The following is an 8,526-nucleotide window of genomic DNA, read 5'->3' as shown; positions in this document are numbered from 1 at the left end:
ATGAGGAAAAATTCCTTTCTGCAACATGTGGTTAGGATTTCAGTTATGTGGATAGATTGGAGAAGCTGGGGTTGTTCTCCTTAGAGAGGAGATTTGATAGAGGTGTTCACAATCATGAGGGGTCGTGACAGACCCGATAGAGAGAAACTGTTGGTAGAAGGATTGAGACTCAGGTAAAAGCTGTGACTCAGTTGGTCACACTCACATCGAAATCACAAGCTTCTGGGTTCAGATTTCACAGCTGACACTCCAGTGCAGCACTGAGGGTGTTGAAGGTGCTGCCTTTCAGGTGTGATGTTAAACCAAGACCTAGTCTGCATGTTTGGGTGCATGTAAAAGATCCCATGCTGCAATTTCAAACAAGTGAAGAGCAAGTATTTTATTTTTATTTTGAGATACAGCACTGAAACAGGCCCTTCGGCCCACCTGGTCTGTGCCGACCAACAACCACCCACTTATACTGATCCTGCAGTAATCCCATATTCTCTACCTCCACTCGGGGCAATTTACAACAGCCAATTTACCTATCACCTGCAAGGGAGGAAACCGGAGCACCCGGCAAAAACCCACACAGTCACAGGGAGAACTTGCAAACTCCGCACAGGCAGTACCCAGAGTCGAACCTGGGTCCCTGGAACTGTGAGGTTGCAGTGCTAAACATTGCACCACTCCTGGCGTTATGATCAATATTTGCCCCTCAATCTGATCAGTTGGTCATTCTCACATTGCTGTTTGTGGCTATCAGCTGCTGCATTTCTGACATTACAACATTGATTACACTTCAAAAGTATTTAATTGTCTACAAAGTGCTTTGAAATTTCCAGTGGTCTTGAAAGGTGCTATTTTCATGCAAGTCTTTTCTTTCTTTATCACAACACATCGCTGTGCCAAGCTGTGCATAGGCACAGCTACATCTTGCCAGGATTAAGTGGCACATGTGCAGGATGATGTCATTGCACAGCGCCAACGTCATCGCATATCCGTGCATGGTCCATCTTCGCACATGCACGCTAAAGCGTCATCGGGTAACCAGCCCCTCACTCAGCTCGAGGAAGCGGCTGAATAGGAGATTTTGAGGCTGGATCTTTCCCCCCTCGGCAACAACTCCAGGCCTCGACGTTTCCTCCCCTCAGCCGCTCTCTCTACACCTCGATGCTCCCCTGGACAATTGTTCCCCGCTCGCGTCATCCAGCTCTATGGCCGCTTGCTCTCTGCCCCCAAACCCCCGCTCCAGCCGCTCGCCCTAGGCCGTGCCACTTCCCTCCTCTGGGCCAGTCACTACTAGTCCCTACGTCACACTTTGCAGCACACCTTACTTCTTCGTGCGGCGCGTGGAGACTGGACAAACGTGGGAGCAAGTAGCCGAGAGAAGGGAAGCAGCGCGGCCTAGAGCTAGTGGCTGAGGGGAGGGGGGGTGGGGAGTGAGCGAATGACCGGAGAATGGGGTGACGTGATCGGGAGACAATCGGCCAGGGAAGTAGTGGGGGGGAGCAGCGAGGTCTGGAGCGACGACTGTGGAGGGTGGAAGCGGCCGGAGCGAAGGAGGGGGAGAAAGCGAGTTGTGCCATCTAGTGGTTGCGTTGTCAGCAAACGCAGCCTTTATTGTCCATCCTTAATTGCCCTTGAGAAGGTGGTGGTGAGCCGCCTTTTTGGAGCTGCTGCAGTCCATGTGTTGAACGTGAACCCACAATGCTGTTTGGAAGTGAGTTCCAAGATTTTGATCCAGTGACAGTGAAGGAATGGTGATATAGTTTCCAGTCAGGACAGTGTGTAACTTGGAGGGGAGCTTGCAGATGGTGGTGTTTCCATTCATCCAATGTCCTTCTAGGTGGTCGCGGTTGGGAGTTTGGAAGGTGCTGTCGAAGGAGGCTTGGTGAGTTACTGCAGTGCATCTTGTCGATGGTACACACTGCTGCCACTGTTCACTGGTGGTGCAGGAAGTGAATATTTAAAGTAGTGGATGGAGTGCTGATCAAGTGATCTGCTTTGTCCTGGATGGTGTTGAGTTTCTTTGGTGTTGTTGGAGCTCCACTCATCCAGGCAAGTGGGGAGTATTACATCACACTCCTGACTTGTGCCTTGTAGATGGTGGACAGGAGGTGAGTTACTTGCAGCAGAATTCCCAGCCTCTGACCTGCTCTTGTAGCTAAGGTATTTATATGACTGATCCAATTCAGTTTCTGCTCATTGGTAACCCCCCGGATGTTGATAGTGAAGGATTCAGCAATGGTAATGTCATTGACTGTCAAGGGGAGATGGTTAGATTCACTCTTGTTGGAAATGGTCATTGCCTGGCAATTTTGTGGCGTGCATGTTTCTTGCCACTTATCAGTCCAAGCCCAATCTTGCCCAGATCTCTCTACATGTGGACACGGACTGCTTCAGTATCTGAGGAGTTACTAATGCAACTGAACATTTTGAAATCATCAGTGAACATTTCCACTTCTGACCTTATGATGGACGGAAGTTTATTGATGAAGCAACTGAAGATGGTTGGGGCCTAGGACACTGCCCTGAGGAACACCTGAGCGATGTCTGGTACTGAGATGATTGGCCACCAACAGCCAGCACCATCTTCCTTTGCGATAGGTGGTGATTTTTCTCCTTGATTGCCATTGACTTCAATTTTGCAAGGGCTCCTTGATGCCCTTGGCAAGAGCAGTCACTGTCACCTCAACTCACCTCCTGAATTCAGCTCTTCTGTTTTTATTTGGGCCAAGTCCATAATGAGGTCAGGAACTAAGTAGCCCTGGCAGAATCGAAAATGAGCATTGGTGAGTAGGTTATGGCTGTGTACGTGCTGCTTGATGGCACTGTCAACGACACCTTACATCACTTTACTGATGATCAAGAGGAGGCTGATGGGGCAGGAATTGACCGGGTTGGATTTGTCCTGCCTTTTGTTTTCAGAACATACCTGGGCAATTTTCCACATTGCTGGGTAGATGCCAGTGTTGTAGCTTGGTGGGCAGCGTGGCTAGTTCTGGAGCACAAGTCTTCAGCACTGCAGCCAGGATGTTGTCAGTATCCAGAGCCTTCAGCCATTTCTTGGTATCATCTGGAGTGAAGTGGATTTAGCTGAAGATTGGCACCTGTGATGCTGGGGACCTCAGGAGGAGGCCGAGATGGATCATCTACTTGGCACTTCTGGCTGAAGATGGTTGCAAATGATTCAACCTTGTATTTTACACTGATATACCGGTCTCCCCTATCATTAAGGAAGGGGATATTTTTGGAACCTCGTCCTCCTGTTAATTGTTTAATTATCCACCACCATTCAGGACTGGATGTGGCAGGACTGCAGAGCTTTGATCTGATCTATTGGTTGTGAGATCACTCAGCTTTGTCTATTGCATGCTGCTTCTGCTATATGACATGCAAGTAATCCTGTGTTGTCGCTTCACTCATTTTTATGTCTGCTTGGTGCTGCTCCTGACATGCCCTCCTGCACACTTCATTGAACCACTAATGATCCCTTGGCTTGATGGTAATGGTAGAGTGAGGGATATGCCAGGCCATGAGGTAACATATTGTGTTTAAATACAATTCTGCTGCTGCTGATGGCCCACAGTGCCTCATGAATGCCCAGTTTTGAGCAGCCAGATCTGGTCATTTCTTCCCTCAGATATAATTGAAAATTTTTTTTGAAGAAATGCATGAACTAAGTATAAAGTAGAGAGAAATAAATACTGACAAAATAGATGGCAGCATTTGGAAGGTAAAAAGATTTCAGTTTTACTATTGATGAGTGAGAGGAATATATCACACTTTGGGGCTTCTGGAAGTGGATTTACTGATAATCTGGGGAATTGATGGGAAGCTGCTCCAGTGTTAGAGTGAAAATCAACCCAAGCTAAAGGAGCAGCACCCGACCTTTTGATTCGGCACTCTACAGCCTTGTGGATTGAACATTGTGTTCAATAACATCGGAGCATGACTGGTGTCAGGCAACCACAAGCATTAACACACTCTTTGCCTTTCTCCCAGGACAGCTTTGTTATTTAATCTCTCCTGCCCTCTGCCCTATCAAACACCTTCCCCCTTGTTCTCTCCCACATATCCCTCCCCTTCACTTGTTTAAAACCTAATTCTTTTCTAACCTGTGTCAGTTCTGATGAAAGGTCACAGACCAGAAACGTTAACTCTGTTTCTCTCACCACAGATGCTGCCAGAGCTATTGAGTATTTCCAGCACTTTTTGTTTCTATTTCAGATTTCCAGCATCTGCAGTATTTTGCTTTTATTGTGTCAGAAGGTCTTTCCTTGATTCAGGACTCTTACCTCTCTCCAGAATCTCTCTGCTAAAGATTGAACTTTATCTCATTTCACTCACAGCTCAGGGTCAGTGTGGCACAGTGGGACTGCTGGCTGTGTCCCACTTCACAGTCCATCAGTACTGAGAAAACAATGGGGAATATTACTCACATGTTGTGTTCTGTAACTTTTTACAAACACTTTCATGGATATATTGTCTTCCAAAGCAGTGACAGAATGGTGGCTTTAGTGTGTTGTTGAAATAGCTTTGTTGAGTTCGTGCTGTTCTAACAGTTAAACAGTTCTTGGTTCAGTACCAGGTTTTGGCACTTTCAACCTCGCGTGTGTCTTTTTCTTTGGCTCCAATTGTCAAGCTGCATGATTTACTCTGAAAGTAGCACCAGAGAACCAAGGCACCAGCGAGCATGTGGAGCTGAAATTAGCACAGATCAAATCCACTTAATATTTCTGACAGTAGATGGTTGCAAATGCTTCAGCTTCATCTTTTGCACTGACGTGCTCAGCACCACCATCATTGAGGATGTGAATGTTTTTGGAGCCTCCTCATCTTGTTAGTTATTTAATTATCCACCACCATTCACGACTGGATGTGGCAGGACTGTGGAGCTGTGATCTGATCCGGAGGGAGATATCCGTGCGCAGAGTGGCGGGATGTATGGAGAGTGATTCTGAAGAGGGTGTCCGAGCCTGGAGTGGAAGCTTTCCGTGGAGGTGCAGGAGTAGGCCATTCAGCCCCAGTGTTTTATAAAGGTTTAGCATAACTTATTTGCTTTTACTCCATGCCTCTATTAATAAAGCCAAGTGTCCTGTTTGCTCTTGGCAACCTTTTCAAACCTTGATCAAAAAAGATTGGTGTTCATTGTCTCATTCTTCCTCCCAAACTGTATCACTTCACAATTTTCTGTGTAAAATTTCATCTGTTGTGTGAAAGCCCATTTTACCAGTGTGTTTAAGTTCCTCTGAAGTGTGTTACTGTCACTGGCATAGGACGAATTTCACGAGCATTCTTTGATGCTATCTCCGTGGAAAGAGCAATCTTACACACTAGCTCAAATTGGGATTTTGTGTGTTTAGTATCTTTCCTCATCCACCAATATAAGCACAAATTTGTCTCATAATTCACGGTCTAAGGATATGCCAAAGTTGCAATGTGGTGATAAATTCTTCAGTGTCACAATGTACTCACCAACTGTTTCACTACTTTTCTGATTTCTGGATCCAAGTTTGTCGCTTTCCGCGATCTCGAGTGGCTTAGGGTTCAGCCTCACTTTAGCGAAGAAACGGAAATTATGATTTAAAGATTAGACTGTCAATCATTCACATCTCTGTCTTCTCCTGAACTTCGGGTTCAAATTTGTTTGTGAAGTTGAGTCACACGTTAAGACAGCACAGTCTTTGTCTTTGTGAAGGAAGTGATTTGGGGATGGCTGTTTGAAACTGTCCCTTCTTGCACAGAAATTCAGTGCAAGGACTTGATCGCTCACAATTTCCTTGAGAGAAATTTGTTCACAATCGCATTCGACACGGAAACTGCCTCAGCATTAATCTCACTGAAGCAGAATGTGACCGTGTTGTATGTTTCAGAATGTTGGTACCGTTATTTGTCGCTTTTAACCGAGACTGGGAGACAGGGCAAGGTTGATCCGAGGTTGGAATATATTATCATTCAGGAGCAAGAAAAATCAAAAGGAACAAAATAAGAAAACCCAGTCTCCAGATTTGAGAATCTGTAGATCCGCTTTGGGAAAGTGAATCAGAGCAGAATGAAGGGTGAACAGTCCAAGTGCCCAGAAGAGATGAAGACACAGCTCAGTCAACACGTTGCCCTGGTTTGTGATGCTGGAACATTCCTCACACAGAAATGATTCAACCCAATGACAAACATTCTTACAGCTGATAATTTATGCTACTGATTTCAGGACTGTTTCATGTGGTTACCGAGTGACGACGAGAAGATATTAAACTTTGTTCTATTCAATCTAGCTGTGATGATGTTTGAATTTTTCTACCTTTTATAAACAGTATTTGAAGGGTCTCGGTAACAATGTTCAGTTTTGATGAGAGTGGGGTCTGGGTGAGAAGCTGCTGAGTGTTACAGCGTCAGGACTGGATGCAGGAAGTTCTCTGACAGTCTCCCTCTATCTCTCTAATGGGTTTGAGTTGATTTACGACTGGTAGCTTTTATTTTACTTCTCTTATTTAGAGATACAGCACTGAAACAGGCCCTTCGGCCCACCGAGTCTGTGCCAACCAGCAACCACCCATTTATACTAATCCAACATTAATCCTATATTCTCTACCACATCCTCACCATTTTCCAACCACGGACCGACACGAGGGACAATTTACAATGGCCAATTTACCAATCAACCTGCAAGTCTTTTGGAGGTGGAAGGAAACCAGAGCACCCGGCGGAAACCCACACAGACACAGGGCGAACTTGCAAACTCCACACAGGCAGTACCCAGAACTGAATCCTGGTCGCTGGAGCTGTGAGGCTGTGGTGCTAACCATTGCGCCACTGTGCTGCTGTTGGTGTTTTGATAAATGAAGGAAGTTCCCTCCACCAATTTTTTTTGGACAGACAGTGTGGTATAAGGATGTAAAGGGTGAATGCTGAAGATAGTGGGATCAACCCCTCCCACTGTCAGAGTGATGATGGAACAGTCACATGAGATGAAGTTTGGGAGAAGAGAAAGCAGCACCAAAGATGCTAGCTTAGCAGGCTTGATGAGTGTGTATAGAGTATTGTGTAAATTAGAAAAGAGTTCTTAGTTCTTTCAGCAGGAACTGTGTCCAGAACATATCGGGAAACTGACAATTTTATTATTCAGGAGTCGGAACACAGATATTAATTCCAAGTGACAGTTCTGAGACCAATTAACAAAAAAAGTAGAGAATAATAAGACTCACTGATTGAAATCCCCCAGTGAGGAGACCGTTAAACAGGTGATCTGTTGGGGCATCCTTCGATCCAAGGTTTCAGCAACATTTAATCTCCCTTTTTGGTGAAATTCTCTGTTATTTGCAACTTTTATTATCAGCTTTGATGGGCGAGTGAAAAAACTGAAAAAATTGAACAGTTGCATCCTTTCTTTTCTTCCATCTTCTCTTCTTTCCATCAGTTTCTCTTTTCTGTCCCAGATCTATATAATGATGAGAATCCCAATTTAATCTGCTGTTTCTGGTGTTTTATCCATTCCAATCAAAATTTCAGCATTCCAATCAAATCTATTTGTTGTTCCACAGTGTCTCTCTATGTGTTTTATTCTGTTGTATTCTCTCACAGTCTGTTTGATGATCGATGTTACATCTCACTCTCTGTTCTGGTGAAGATCAGAAGCAGTGATCTCTGTTTACACCACCCAACAAGTAGGCCTGAGGCTGTGCCTCGATGATCATGTGGAGTTAAAGCAATTCTTCCAGTCAGTTAGTACAGTTGTCATTTCATGAGAAATTCAGTCATCATGACTTCGTCAGTGACCTAATGGTTCAGGTGTCTGAGTGATGTTAATCATGATGTGATCAATTGATTGTATGTTCCAGTCTTTCCGTGGTGGGTTTTCACACTGAGTAGAAAAGTGTTGGACATGGTCTGGAAATGTTTCACAACGCTCCATTCCCAACTTCATTTACTGACAGAAGATATATTTCCATCATCACACAGCTGGCTGCACAGCCAGAAGCTGTGCTGAAGGTGACAGCCATTTCGATGCAACTGACAAGGTGGCTGAGAGGTTAAGGCGATGGACTGCTAATCCATTGTGCTTTGCACACGTGGGTTCGAATCCCATCCTTGTCGCTAGTTTCTGAACTGTTTAGTGTATTATTTATGTGTGAAGTCAGCCTCGAAGCCTGTTCTTGTTTCTGTCCAGACAGTGATTCCAGAATTGTTTATACTTTATTAAAATTGAGACAGACAATTGGAATTCTTCACCCAAACTGCACTGGAATGAAGATCAGATCGGGATCATGAAATGGAGCAGGATTTTTCCTTCCCTCCTTCCTTCCATCTTTCCTGTCTCTGGATTTACACCAAGTGAAAGACAAATGGAGAAAAGAAAATGGTGAGGGTGCAGATGCAGAAAGTTATCCTTTGGCAAGAAATTTATTTTCAAATCTTCTTGATAGATTATGTGAGTGAGCAATGCTTTGGCAGATGGAGTTTAAAATGAGGGTCATCTACTACCTACGATAGATCAGAGTGTTTTTTTGTATGAGGTGAGATGTTAGAAACGGCGGAGGAGCAGAG

At 44.9% G+C, this 8,526-nt stretch overlaps 1 non-coding gene across 1 annotated transcript; it reads left to right on the top strand.

Annotated features, from left to right (window-relative positions):
• The first annotated feature begins 7,994 nt into the window (after positions 1-7,994).
• Positions 7,995-8,076, top strand: trnas-gcu (transfer RNA serine (anticodon GCU)). The gene has a single exon. It is a non-coding gene; the product is annotated as a tRNA-Ser (tRNA).
• The last annotated feature ends 450 nt before the right edge of the window (positions 8,077-8,526 follow it).

Source organism: Heterodontus francisci, unplaced genomic scaffold (assembly GCF_036365525.1).
Source record: "Heterodontus francisci isolate sHetFra1 unplaced genomic scaffold, sHetFra1.hap1 HAP1_SCAFFOLD_88, whole genome shotgun sequence".
NCBI lineage: Eukaryota > Metazoa > Chordata > Chondrichthyes > Heterodontiformes > Heterodontidae > Heterodontus > Heterodontus francisci.
Note: the sequence above shows the minus strand (reverse complement) of the source record. Positions and strands in the feature narration are given on the sequence as shown.